At 45.1% G+C, this 14,179-nt stretch overlaps 2 non-coding genes across 2 annotated transcripts; one reads left to right on the top strand and one right to left on the bottom strand.

The window, feature by feature from the left end:
* Positions 1-1,626: 1,626 nt before the first annotated feature.
* Positions 1,627-1,698, bottom strand: TRNAS-CGA (transfer RNA serine (anticodon CGA)). The gene has a single exon. It is a non-coding gene; the product is annotated as a tRNA-Ser (tRNA).
* An 815-nt stretch (positions 1,699-2,513) lies between these two features.
* On the top strand, positions 2,514-2,585 carry TRNAS-CGA (transfer RNA serine (anticodon CGA)). Its single transcript has one exon. It is a non-coding gene; the product is annotated as a tRNA-Ser (tRNA).
* The last annotated feature ends 11,594 nt before the right edge of the window (positions 2,586-14,179 follow it).

Raw genomic sequence — 14,179 nt, 5'->3', positions numbered from 1 at the left:
GAGGCAAAAATCAGGAGAAGCCCTTTCCACACAACATTCTGGGAGAAAAGTGTGGAGGAAATCACGTGGTTTTTCTCAATCGGGAGGATCAGGAGGCAAATATCAGGAGAAGCCCTTTCCACACAACACTCTGGGAGAAAAGTGTGCAGGAAATCACGTGGTTTTTCTCAATCGGGAGGATCAGGATGCAAAAATCAGGAGAAGCCCTTTCCACACAACACTCTGGGAGAAAAGTGTGGAGGAAATCACGTGGTTTTTCTCGATCGGGAGGATGAGGAGGCAAAAATCAGGAGAAGCCCTTTCCACAGAACATTCTGGGAGGAAAGTGTGAAGGAAATCGCCTGGTTTTTCTCGATCGGGAGGATATGGAGGTAAAAATCAGAAGCCCTTTCCACACAACAATCTGGGAGAAAAGTGTGGAGGAAATCACGTGGTTTTTCTCGATCCAGAGGATCAGGAGGCAAAAATCAGGAGAAGCCCTTTCCACGCAACAATCTGGGAGAAAAGTGTGGAGGAAATCACGTGGTTTTTCTCGATCGAGAGGCCATCTTGTCCGGGCGGTAGCAGGCGGCCGCGGCGTAGCATTTGCGGTGCGGCGTAGGTGTACTTTCCTCAACTACTCGAGTTTGTTTTTGATCGTGCTCACAGCCTGACATTGGGTCTGTTCACTCATATCTCAGGTGTAATTCGCTGCAAAACTCTCGCTGTTGCGTGCATTAATTTCAACGAGCTAGGCGACCACGATCGCACTGGCATGTCGTCTGCTGCGTCACTGCTTGGAGCCGTCGGCAGACCGCCGCTGCTCACTGAGGAGCATTCGCGCTGTTTGTTCACCACTCATTAATATGGCGTGCGCTAGCGAGGTCGTTCGCGTATTGTGCGGACGTTTCGCGTCCTGTGCGTGCAGTGTGCCTGTGCCATTCGCGCTCCCCTTTCCATCGGCAGTGAAACCTCGTTGCTACTTATGCGTGTTCTTGCAACGCTCCAGCGATTGTCGCTGGTGTTAGTGTAACTCTCATATTTGTTGTTCGCGATTGCGCTTGTGTGAACTGTGGGGGCCATGACATGGGCGGAGGGGGATAATTTAAAGGAAGCAGTGCGCTCGCTTTGCTCTTAGTATACTGCAGAAACTTTGGTACACGCCTGTTTCAAGCGTGTAGCGTTTGATGCGTCTAGCGAGCTCTAGCACCTGGGACGTGCCGGGCTCAAGTGTATTCGTTCATATCGTGGCATAGTCTGTGTTTCTGGTCGCGCGCCATGTTTAGACCGGTTTCCTCTTGCAGGTTTGTAATTGCTTTTCCATCTGATGTCATGGTCAAGAACAGCGAAAAAGGTGAAGCTCTAACTGAATTAGCAGGCCTTTTCTCACGTATTTATTGTGCCCATGGTGAAATGAGGATCCACATGTGCACTGAATTTCATTTATCTATGTGATTAAGCAAACGAGGGGAGGGAAATGAGGGGCCCGTTATAAACATAAGAAAGAAGCCAACAGCCATGGAAACCAACGGACACAGGGGATTTCTTTTTTTATTTATTTTATGGTGTTGATCAATTTAGAATAATACTTAATATGTTACCGCTTAAAGCTAATTGATAAGAAAAGCAGAAGAAAAAACAACCACATGCCGCCGGTGGGATCCGAACCCACGACCTCCGAATTTCGCGTCCGGTGCTCTACCTCTGAGCCACGGCGACGGCTGTCAAGTCTTCTGCTTTCGGGGGTATTTATGTTTACAAATAATCTAACTTGAGTGTGTTCATCAGCGCCACCCGCGTTCGTAAGCGGTGGACGCAGCACGTCCTGAGGTACCGCTGGTGTGACGTAGAACGTCATATAACTGCGAGAGTGGAAGCTGTGTGAGAACCCTCTTATGCTTCCTATGGCATCATGGCTGCCAGAACCGAGACCCTCGCTAAGCAATTAAGCAAACAAGGGAAGGGAAATGAGGGGCTCGTTATAAATATGAATAATACAGAATATGTTCCCGTTTAAAGCTAATTGATAAGAAAAGCAGAGGAAAAAACAGCCACATGCCGCCGGTGACATATATATGTCATATGTTACATGCTACATGTGTTAGATATGCCATATGTTACATATGTCATATGTTACGGTGACATATGTTACATGCCGCCGGTAACATATTCAGTATTATTCTAAATTGATCAACACTACAAAATGAATAAAAAAAAGAAATCCCCTGTGTCCGTTGGTTTCTGTGGCTGTTGGCTTGTTTCTCATATTTATAACGAGCCCCTCATTCCCCTTCCCTTGTTTGCTTAATTGCTTAGCGAGGGTCTCGGTTCTGGCAGCCATGACGCCATAGGAAGCATAAGAGGGTTCTCACACAGCTTCCACTCTCGCCGTTAGATGACGTTCTACGTCACACCAGCGGTACCTCAGGACGTGCTACGTCCACCGCTTACGAACGCGGGTGGCGCTGATGAACACTCTCAAGTTAGATTACTTGTAAACATAAATACCCCCGAAAGCAGAAGACTTGACAGCCGTCGCCGTAGCTCAGAGGTAGAGCACCGGACGCGAAATTCTGAGGTCGTGGGTTCGGATCCCACCGGCGGCATGTGGTTGTTTTTTCTTCTGCTTTTCTTATCAATTAGCTTTAAGCGGTAACATATTCAGTATTATTCTAAATTGATCAACACCACAAAATAAATAAAAAAAACAAATCCCCTGTGTCCATTGGTTTGTGTGGCTGTTGGCTTCTTTCTCTCATTTATCTATGTGATTATGTTGAAGAAAAACAATTTCGTGCATTGATTAAGTACAATAGATCGACTTTCATTTTATGTATTGTCGATCACAAGTAAAGTGTGCTACTATAAAGTGACATTACAAGATATTATTTCATCAAGTATTGAGAAGCGGTGCGTACAGCTGCAGCTCTGTATATTAAAAATGAAACACAGCATTGAAATGATGCACAACACCGTGAAACGTATACTACAGCCACTGGGTACCCCTAAACTTCTAGACGTCTGAAAAGCTACGGTATAATATAGTATGCACAATACTAGATCTGTGGATATGTGAAACATGCTATGTTGCCATGCTCCAAAGGGTGGAATTATGGAGGGGGGCAGTCACTTTTTAAACATGTATTTCTTGAACTTTTTTATTGAGAAAAAGGTGTTCCGAATGGTTATCCTGCGTAAAATTAAAGATATATCCTCCAATGCCGTCTACTATATGCACTTTGGCCCTCTCCGTTTCTGTCACTTGTGTGAGTGGCTCTTGGAGTCGTGAATGAAAAGTCATTGCTGGCACAGCCACCATTACAACAAGTTATGATATTAAATTTTACATTCAGGGTCAAGAACTCAAACTTTTTACTATATTTGCCCATACTCACTGCTGTACGAGAAAGCATTCCTTGCATGGCCAGCTGCAAGAAAACACGCATTTCTTGAACTTTTTTCATGGAGAAAAAGGCGTTGAGAATGGTTACCTTATGTAAAATTTCAGTCTTTTGGAGGGGGGTGACACGAGCACCCCCATGAATCCTCTGCCGTCTACTAATATGCACTTTGGCCCTCTCCATTTCTGTCGCCTCTGTGAGTGGCTCTTGGAGTCGTGAATCAAAAGTCATTGTTGCCACGGCCACCATTACAACACCTTACGATACTACATTTTGCGTTCAGGGTGAAGAACTCAAACTTTTTAGTATATTTACGGAACCTCACTGCTATATAAGAGAAAGCATTCCTTGCATCACCAGCGACACGAAAACATGCTAAGAAGATAAGTATAGTATTTAAGACCAACAACAAAGTACTGAAGAATTTCTCTTACCCTCACTGCTGCAGCAGAAGGCACTGTTGACACAGCCAGCTTCCCAAACATATGCAATGGATGCAGATTGCAACGTTCAGCAACAAGAGCTGCATTAAAAGCCAGGTTGAACACTAAGGTGGGGTGTGACCATGCATGGCAGCATTGTTCACGACTCAGCCGAAAGCAGACACGTGCACACTCATTCAGCATAAAACTGAAAGGTTTGTGCTCTCCACCAGAGAGCGCGATTAAAGTGTGACCAGTATGTAGAACACTTTTATGCGAGCATAGCATGCAAACGACGCAATATCAATAACCTTGCTCACGGATCTCATGTATGAACGTCTACACTCATTCTAGCAAAGAAGCATTTTTTTACAACCTGATCGCACATTTGACAGCTGTCCACTCAAAAATCATTATGCTCTCCAACAAAAAGTGTTGCTGAGTGCCATTCAAATTTAAGCATCGTGCCAGCAAGCTGGACATATAAGGCTTCCAGGGTAGCCATATACTAAAACATTTCAGGAAGCTTAAATTTAAAGGCAGTACCACTGCGTTACGGTGGCATAGTTTCTTCGGAAGCTTCATGAAATACACTGTGAGAGCCAAGACACACAGCATAAAAAAAAAGAAATTTAAGCGCTTTCGGGCGATCGGTATGTGAAATCTCGTAATTTTAGAATGTTCCCCAAAAGCTTATTTGCCTTGTTTGACGCATTGTATGGAGTGACTTTTGCTTAGACACGTAGATGAAGTGGAGGCATACGGGTATTGAAATATCTTGTTGCGAGGTTTTATGTAGACATACAGTGACTTTGTTTCCAGCGACACTTTTTTGTTCTTTGTCAAGTTGTTCAGTAAGGCATATCGTCGGGCTTGTTGGTTTAGCATCTTAAAATTTGGAATAAAACCACCTTGGCGCAAACAACTTCACGATTTCCTCGTCTTTTTTGTCCTTGTGAAATTATTTGCACCAAGGTGGTTTTATTCAAAATTTCAAGTTGCCAAGTTGTATGTTCACATTTCTGATACTACATTTTATCTTCGCACTTAATTCTATTGCATATATTGCAGAACTCCTCATTTGTTCATGTGCTGGCTGTTGCGACTAAAATTTCGGTGCAATTACTCGCAATACATGACCGGTCACAGCTGCTGCTGCGCAGTACACTGGAACGAAGGACAGCCTTATTGAGATTTTCCCCTGGCCGCTGCATATGTACAGAAATGCAAAGGTTCTTGAACGACAAACATTCATTAAAATATTTGTCCTCCACTTGCTCATTTCATGGCCCTTACGTTTTCCACATCACTGGCATGCACTGTCGGACTGATGTAGTTGTAGACTTCGTGTGATATTTTGTTTACTTAGTAAATACGAAAAAACATGGAAGCATTGGTATCAGTTAACACGATTTTTAAGACATACGAATATACATTCTTTTATTTTAAAAAAAATACATATTTCACTTGTCTAGACAGTGCGTAGCTTTATCTAATACACAATGGCATTGTCAACACGGCAATGTAGCTATTATTCTAGCGTTTTATCTCTCCACAAATTCTATGAGGAGGCCGTCCTGCAACATGAGCCCCCCCCCTCCAAACAAAATTTCTGGCTACGCCACTGCCAGGGAGGCTCATAGTCTCCGCCGTCAGAAAACAACGTAGCCAAAAGTGGCGACGGGTACTGATGGGCCACCGCAGTAATTGAAAGCGAAGGTCACTTCCAGCGCTTGCAAGAGTTGAGATAATAATTTTTCCCGGCTGCTACTAATTGTGACCAGGGCCGAGCAGTTGGAGACGGCATGGAGACGACGCAGAACGAAGCAGTAACTGAAAGTAGCCGTCTGTCTCACACGGGTATTTCCGCTTTATTACCTTTTCCGCTGACGAACACACACCGGCATAGGGCACCCTAAACCGGCAAGCAGCCAAGCGCCACCCGTGCGGGGGCCTGTGCCAATGCGGTAGCACGCTCCTTCGTTGGCTTTGAAACGCGCGCGCAATCGGCGCGGCGGCTAAACGTCAGCCCGGACAAGATGGCGCCGAGCTTGTTTCCGGCTCCACAAAATGTCATGTGACGGTCTCTCCTCTAAATTTTCCTTCCTCCAAGGCTTCACCAGATGTGGTCATGTGATTATGCACGTGACTCGGGCGTTCGGTTAAGGTGGCGAAGCAGCTATCGAATGCAGTTTCGCCATGGGTAAAAGCGCGGCTGAGAGTGTGCCTGAAACGCCTGCGAGGCGTTTTAGGCGTTTAACAAAGCGTAGCCAAGTGTACTGGAGCTTTCGCTCCAGCTAGGTTTAGAAAAGTTAAACCACTGTCAATTTGTTATTCAACGTTCCACTGCGCAGGCGCGTTTTTGCATTTCGTCTCCTTGGATTGTTTTTGCATAGTACCACTGACCCATCGTGAGGGGGTTTATTTATTACCTGTTGTCTGACACAACGAATGCTTACAGAAGTAGGTGTTGCACTGCCCACTGCGGTGGCTCAGTGTTTGGGCCGCTCGGCTACTTATTCGGTGTACCTGGGTTCTAATTCGGCCGCGTTTCGTTGCAGGCGAGAAGCAAAAGGCACCCGTGTGCTGGGCGATGTCAATGCACGTTAAAGGTCTCTGGTTGGTCCAAATTATTCCCGCGCCCTCCACTACCGCACCGGTTTGTCTCTCTCTTCATTCACTTGCACTTTCCTCCCTTTTCTTACGGCTCGGCTGAGGTGTCCATCAAGAAGTGAGACTTATTGCGCCATGCCTTCCCTCAAAAACCGCCACCACAATGCTGTTAGATCGTTTGTTTCATATATTTGTCGCAAATGACACAAAGAAAGGGAAGGTATTTTAAAGCGTTGCCTAAAAGACTACGCACAACTAATTTTATTTTGTGTTTACTCCTTTCGAATGATGCCCTGGATATTAGAATACATGGAACACCGTGTGGTATTCGCCTACTTCCGCTGAATAATTTAGAAAGGAATTGATTCTTCCATACTGCTTCAGTTTCATCAGCCGAACGATGGCTCTGACGTGTAGTTAAACTTCAGGTCCCGTGAGGAGCGGACAAACTCTGATAGAAACTCTGGTACGTTTTTTTGCCTCTCTACTGCACATAAACCAGCCTGATTCAAAGGCTAGAGTTACAACAAACAGTACATTAGCAGTTAGATTACTGCATTGTTCGTGCCCCACGTAACCTAAATTAGACTGCATCTCAAAGCCGTCGTTCTGTTGATGAAATCTAAATAGCGTCGAGAAGAAATTCAAATATGAATTATTCGTCGCAGGCGAAAACCACTGGGTGCTCCATGTATACCAATATCGAAAGCATCGTTTAAAAGAAGAAAACATGCAAGGAAAAATTTGGTGTCTATGGTCCTTTATCGAGTTAGAGCACTGCGAACAATTTCTTTAAAACCATACGCAAACATGCAAGAGGGGAGCTGTAGTAACTCCATATTTCACATAAAACTGGCATGCAATGCTTTAGAATTGGTGCTAGTACATTACAGAAGCGTCTATCAGGTTTCTTCCCAGAGATCAGATTTCATTAAATTTTGTTGTCGCACATACTGGGTGCCATTTTCGCACTTTCTAGCACAGACTGCTTCGGATGGGCAAACCTACGCGCTAGATCATCTCATTTTGTCTGAAAAAAAAAATTTCGCGGGTTTGCAAAGAAAGTGGCACTGAACCAAGCCTCGAACCGGTTCAGAACGGTTCCTTTGAATCGTTCCGCTTCGAGTTCAGTTCCAAGATGGCGGAAAAAATGAGTTCGGTTCAGCTACGGTTCCGGGTGAAAATTCGGGTTCGGTTCCTGTTTCGAGTTCAGGTTCGGTTCCGGTTCGACACCCTGCTTTAGACAGTAAAAGTGCCCCCTGAATATTTTGCTGTCATTTTCGCCGAAGGTAGCTTCATATTCGCAGCTGTGAGCATAACTAGCAATCGCCTCGAAGGATTTCTTCTGCTGCTAATTGCAACGAAAAAGTTAGCGGCAATAAGCGCGGCACATAAGAGAGTGCGAAGACCGGAGGAACATCCGGCGAGCCCGGCGCCTTAGCTTTCACGCTCATTGATGGCAAAATCACCGAGGTCCTTACCTGTGGGAATAACTGAACACCGCCCTGACGAACTTCCATCCCTTGGGGACACAGGGGCACCTAGGTTACTGTACTGTTGACTCGTAAATGCATCCCTAAGTCAGACCGCTACCTCATATGCGGATCTGTCACGCAGATAATGCCACAACTTCGGTTTCGGTGCCCATGAGCTTTCTAGAGCACATCAGAATTAAGCGCTAACCGTCAAAAACGTGATCGCTTTCCACAAACCAGCGCAAATTTCGCCGCAAGCCAGGAACAGCTGTAATTTTCAAACCTGCCAGTTATATGCACGAACACATCCACAGACCACGTACGGACCTTCATAAATACGTCATCTTGACCAGCGTAGCAATATATTTATGACGATGATGATCACGTCCACGTTCACACCCCTTGGGAACGGCGGTCGCGTTGTTGTGAGCCGCCAGACAACACAGCGGTCCCTGACGCTGAGTTTGTTCGCTAATAGAGGACAGCGCCAGACGAGCGAGGAGGACAGCAGTTTCTGGAATTTTCCTGCCCTCGGTGTGTTGTCGCGCTCGGCGCATTACTCACGTGACCTTTTCGTCCGCGCTGCGGTCCCTCGTGTGGACTGTGACATTCTAGAAGACAGTGGTTACCGCTCCAAACAGCACACTTCACGGAGATACGGTCACGTGGTCGGTACACAAATAATGGCAAGGTTTCACTGCTCTAAGGCGTTTTTCAATGCCAAATCAAAATTATATATTGTTGTTTCCTCCGATATCGCTCTTCTCCCTTCTTATATTATGGCACCTTCTTTTCGAATAAAATCTCATGACACGTGTTTCAGTCAGTAATTATTACGACAGTCCCTTTGATGAGCACGGACCTCGATGTTTCCTAAAAGCTGCACTTATCTACCAGTATCCAGCGACCTATTACCAATCGCCCATTGCCAGTAACCCTGCATTCATACAAACACTGCTTCGTTTACCAGATATGGCACCTGGTGACTCAGTTCCAGTTGCTCTGGGACTGGCTATACTAGCCAATATCGACGATCAGTGCCAGAAAGAAGACAAATGCAAAAAAACCTTTTTATTTTCACGAAAGCGGTGGAGCAAGTCCTGACATAGTGCAAGAGGCACTGTCACTCAAGGCGCAACGCTGGCACAATGCAAATGATCAAAATTTTGTAGCCCTCCAATCTCCGTGGGTCACACATGAAGTATTGCTTATGTTCTGCTCTATCCCAGTCTCGGTGGGTGACATATGAAAGCATACCGATGTCCTGCTCAATATGGTCGGCGGCCATGTCTTGATGCAGATGATGTTAAACTAGTCGCGAATCCCATGCCAAGTTTTCTATATCAGTGACCTGACCACGTTGCATACCTTGAGAGCCATGACATTTATGAGGTAATCCTCAGTAAGCATAAATAAACCTTCTCTGTCAGTTAGCTGTGCACACAATTCTTCGACACAGCCTCTGCAGCTTGGAATTTCCGCGATGTCGGCAATAGCCTCCGGAACCGTCCACCAACGAGTGCTCTCGGCAGCCAGCAGCGCCAGATGCTCCAGCAGGTTTTGCACTTTCTCCTCGTCAACCATGTTCCACTCAGGATCATAGCCAGCAGACGTGTTGTCCGGCATCCAGGAAGCTGGCGGGGCAGGGTTCCTGAAGCCAGAGTACTCCTGCGTAGAGTAAACATGCCGACTCTAGATCGGGAGCTCCACATTCTTGGAACAGCTGTGGCAGCCATTTTGGCAACACATCTTAGTAACAAAATTATAGTGACAGTGTTTTCTAGGCACAACGGCCAAATATTACTATGCAGACCAAATACAGGGTGTACTCAATAGCGTTCTCCAAAATATAGCGCCAGAATAATGTAAGCACTATGAACAAATTTTACTGCAGACAAAATGCTGAGCGTACTTAGCAGCGTCCTCCTCCGATCACGTGATCACGTTATCTAGATATTTCCGTCATAGCAGGAATGCTACGCTTTTAAGTGCTCAAATGGGCAAAAAATATTCTCCTTAATAATACATGACTGGGAACGGGGGCAGAAAAGTTTTTACTAGGGAGGCGCGGGGAATTAATTTTTGTGTAGTCATCGTGCCTGCGTGACTATTTTTGCCGCTGCCCGTCGCGTACCCTTGACGCCCTGACTGAATTTCAACGCTTATTGAGCCTCATTTTGAGCAAGCATTGCAGGAGTTAAAGAGCAAGTCCTGTCTTCCGCCTGCAAATTGAAAGATACAGGATATGCGGTTGCTCAAGATCTCGCTCCAAGCACGCGCCTTGCCCAGAAACGCCTCATCGAATTTGGAAAGGCTCGAAAACTGCGATACAAGTTGCGAAATGAAAAGCTTGTCAGAGTGAAAAAACATACCATTTCGACCATGTTTCTAACCACGTCGTTCAGGACAGCTTGTAGCCACCATTAAAACCAAATTGTGAACCCTGTTCGCCGAATCGTCACCCTTTATCATTTCTGCTTGCTAAAATTCGAAGTGTTGTTACCAAGCGCGATTCATTGTGCAGTTTAATAGGTTCATCTTCATGCGATATCTTACTACCAACTGAAACATCGCTTAACGCATCAGTTCACGATTCTGAGATTCTTCCATTTCTCCCAGATTTTGACATATTCCGGAAGGATAGACCCGATAATTCGCACGGTGGGGGTGTATTGATCGCCATAAAAGGAGATCTGCATTGTTCATTCCTTAGCCTCCCTTCACAACTGGAAATGATTTGGCTTCGATGCACTGCTATACACCCGCCAATCCTCATTGGTATTTGTTACCGCCTCCTAATGCTGACAGTTCTTTCACCCCCTTATTTCATGATGCCTTAAATGTGTTAACTAAAACACATGCACTTAGTCCTATCCTTCTCTTCGGTGATTTTAATTTTCCCACAATAGATTGGTCTAATCCCACCGCTACATTATCTAAAAGCAGCCCGGCTAGCGATTTCTTAAACACGTGTATGACTTTTGGCTTAACTCAACTCGTCACTGATCCCACACGCGTTACTGACCACTCGTCCAACGTTCTAGATCTCGTATTAACAACGCATCCTGATAATTTCACTCCTATCACCTTGTTGCGCGGTCTCAGCGATAATTTGACGACACATACTTCTTTTTATTGCAACGTACTAAAGAAACAAAAAAATAAAAAAACACTTACGCTTTATGGTAAAGGAGACTATGCCAGCATGAACCGTGAATTATCAGACTACTTCGACACATTCGCTGTTAACTTTCCACTGCATTCTCTCGAGTCGAACTGGTTACTTTTCAAAACAGAGATGCATCGGCTTATAAGTCTTTACATTCCAACCATTACTATAACAGAAAGAATAACATCACCATGGTTTAATGTATCGCTCAAAGGACTCAATAATAAGAAAAAAACGCCTGTTCCGGTCGGCCAAGCTGTCTAACTCTTCTTCCACATGGCAGAAGTATGCTGTCGCAAAAGAATACGACAAGTTAACCGCTCAGACTAAACGCAAGTTTTTTTCTACTACTTTACCATCTATGCTACAGACTAACCCAAAACGATTTTGGAAAACCATTAGCCCTAATCAATGTAATGAGATTTCACTTAACAGTAGCTCTGGATCTCCTATTCCTGACACTGAGGTTGCAGATGTTCTTAACACAGCATTCAGTTCGGTCTTTACTAATGAACCCCTTGACAATCTTCCAGATCCGCCATATTTTACGCACCCGCTTATGCAAAATATCACATTTCATCCCGTCGGCATAGTCAAGGTAATTTAGTCACTGAAGAACTCGTCATCTACTGGAGCGGACGGTATCAACGCCAAAGTGCTGAAAAATACTAAACATACGTGTAGCCTGTTCTTATCGCTCATATTCTAGGAATTCCTGAACACCGGTTCAATTCCACGTGACTGGCAGGTGGGCAAGGTCATCCCAGTCTTCAAGAAAGGAAGCCGATCATCGCCGAGTAACTACGACCCGATTTCCATAACAAGCGTTTCTTGCAAAATAATGGAGCTTGTTTTATACTCGCATATTGCTAACTTCCTATCGTCCGTTCATTTTTTTCACTCAAGCCAGCATGGTTTTCGCAAGAATCATTCCTGTGACACCCAACTGGCACTCTTCCTGCACGACTTACATTTAAACATTGATCGTAATATCCCGACTGCTGCAGTGTTTTTAGACTTCGAAAAAGCGTTCGATAAGGTCCCCCATGGTCGTCTATTACTAAAGTTATAGCGCCTTAATATTCATCCATGTGTTCTGAACTGGATTCGAGGGTTTTTATCTAACCGTCAGCAGTTCGTATATGCGAATTCACTCTTCATCCTTAACACCCGTGCTCTCAGGGGTACCGCAAGGAACGCTACTCGGGCCCCTCATTTTCTTGATATATATTAATGACGTACCGTGTAACATTTCTTCTCATATCCGACTCTTTGCCGATGACTGTGTCGTTTACCGAGGAATTACTAACTCCACCGACCATTTCGCATTACAAACTCACCTTATTCGCATACAGGACTGGTGTAAAACATGGCTCATGTCATTAAATACTTCTAAAACCGTGTTAATGTCCATTCACTGTCGTCGTAATTACTTAGTGTCTAATTATAATATTAATAACCTGCAGATTGGAACATCCGAATCATTCAAATATCTTGGTGCGCATATCTCGCGTGACCTAACTTGGACCTGTCATATTAACACTGCAAGAGCGGGGGCTAGCTGGTGCTTCATACTGATCAATTCGCGCTACAAGGAACACACACACGGAAACACAAACGGACGAAGAGCATAATAAATTCACCACATAATAAATTCTGCTAATTGTGCTCTAGGTAATTTACGCCGTAACCTTTCACTCGCTCCTCCCCCTATTAAACAGCTTGCTTTTCAAACCTTCTTGCGACCCAACCCTGAGTATGCTAACGCTATTTTTGATCCGCACCACAATAATCTTACTAACGCCCTCGAATTAGTTCAGAACCGCGCAACACGATTCATTCTATCTAATTATTCCTACCACTCAAGCATCTCAGCACTAAAAGCTCGAATCAACTTGCCCCCCCCCCCCCCCCCCTTGCCTCGCGCCGTAAGATAGCACGTCTTAACCTTTTTCATAAATTTTTCCATTCGTTGCCTATTGATAACCCCTACATAAAAAGAGCCCACCGCCTCGCCCGGTTCAGCCACAGTAACGCAGTCTATCCCCTACAAGCCCATACTGTGACATTTCAGCAGTCATTTTTTCAGCGTACTGCACGAGACTGGAATGACCTGTCCACCGAAGTTGCCATTATCATCAACCCACTATAATTCAAGCCCCGCCGCGGTGGCTCAGTGGTTACGGTGCTCAGCTGCTGACCCGAAAGACGTGTGTTCGATCCCGGCTGCAGCGGCTGAATTTCGATGAAGGCGAAATTTCAGAGGCCCGTGTACTGTGCGATGTCAGTGCACGTTAAAGAACCCCAGGTGGTCAAAATTTCCGGAGCCCTTCACTACGGCGTCCCTCATAGCCTGAGTTGCTTTGGGACGTTAAACCCCAATAAACCAAACCAAACCATAATTCAAGCGGAGCATCGCCAACCTTTCATCTTAACATTTTTTACCATTGTTTGCCAGATACCGTCCACTCCCTCATGTAATGTCTCAACCGAGACCTTTGAGAAAATAAATAAATAAATAAATACTCGTCTTCACCAAAACAGATCACCGGAAATTCATTCTACGGCCTCGTGATTCACGGTCACGTTCAATGCACGCCCCACTCTCGATATCAAACTTGGCACGCCGCATACAGCCCGGCGCACCCGGACACGGCGCGCGTTCGGCTCTACCGAAACAATGCATCTATGCGTGCTCATTTTTGCCTTTAGACGATTCAGTGAAGCATGCAAATGTTTCTCCTAAGTCACCGATGTATTTATGCAGCGGAACGCACGCTTAATGTGGAGACATAGACAAAAACTCGGCATAGAGAAGAACTCGGCGCTTCTTACGTCATATCTTGCACATCGCTTTCAGTTTGTTGATATTAATAGCTGTCGATCCTCAGTAAAAAAAGTACCTGCTGGCGTACCTCAGGGAAGTATCCTTGGACCGCTTCTTTTTAACTTATATATCAATTATATCGTTAATCAATGCCTGCATGTGAAGTGCATTATGTATGCAGATGACGTCTCACTGTTTTTCTCATCAAGCGCATGTGAAGATGTGATAATTGAGGCCAATAGGACACTAAGTACACTCCATCAGTGGTCCCTTAATAATCTGTTCAAAGCTAA

Source organism: Amblyomma mixtum, chromosome 10 (assembly GCF_055824585.1).
Source record: "Amblyomma mixtum isolate Tamu chromosome 10, ASM5582458v1, whole genome shotgun sequence".
Taxonomy (NCBI): Eukaryota; Metazoa; Arthropoda; class Arachnida; order Ixodida; family Ixodidae; genus Amblyomma; species Amblyomma mixtum.
The sequence above is the reverse complement of the archived record's forward strand: the minus strand, read 5'-3'. Positions and strand labels throughout refer to the sequence as shown.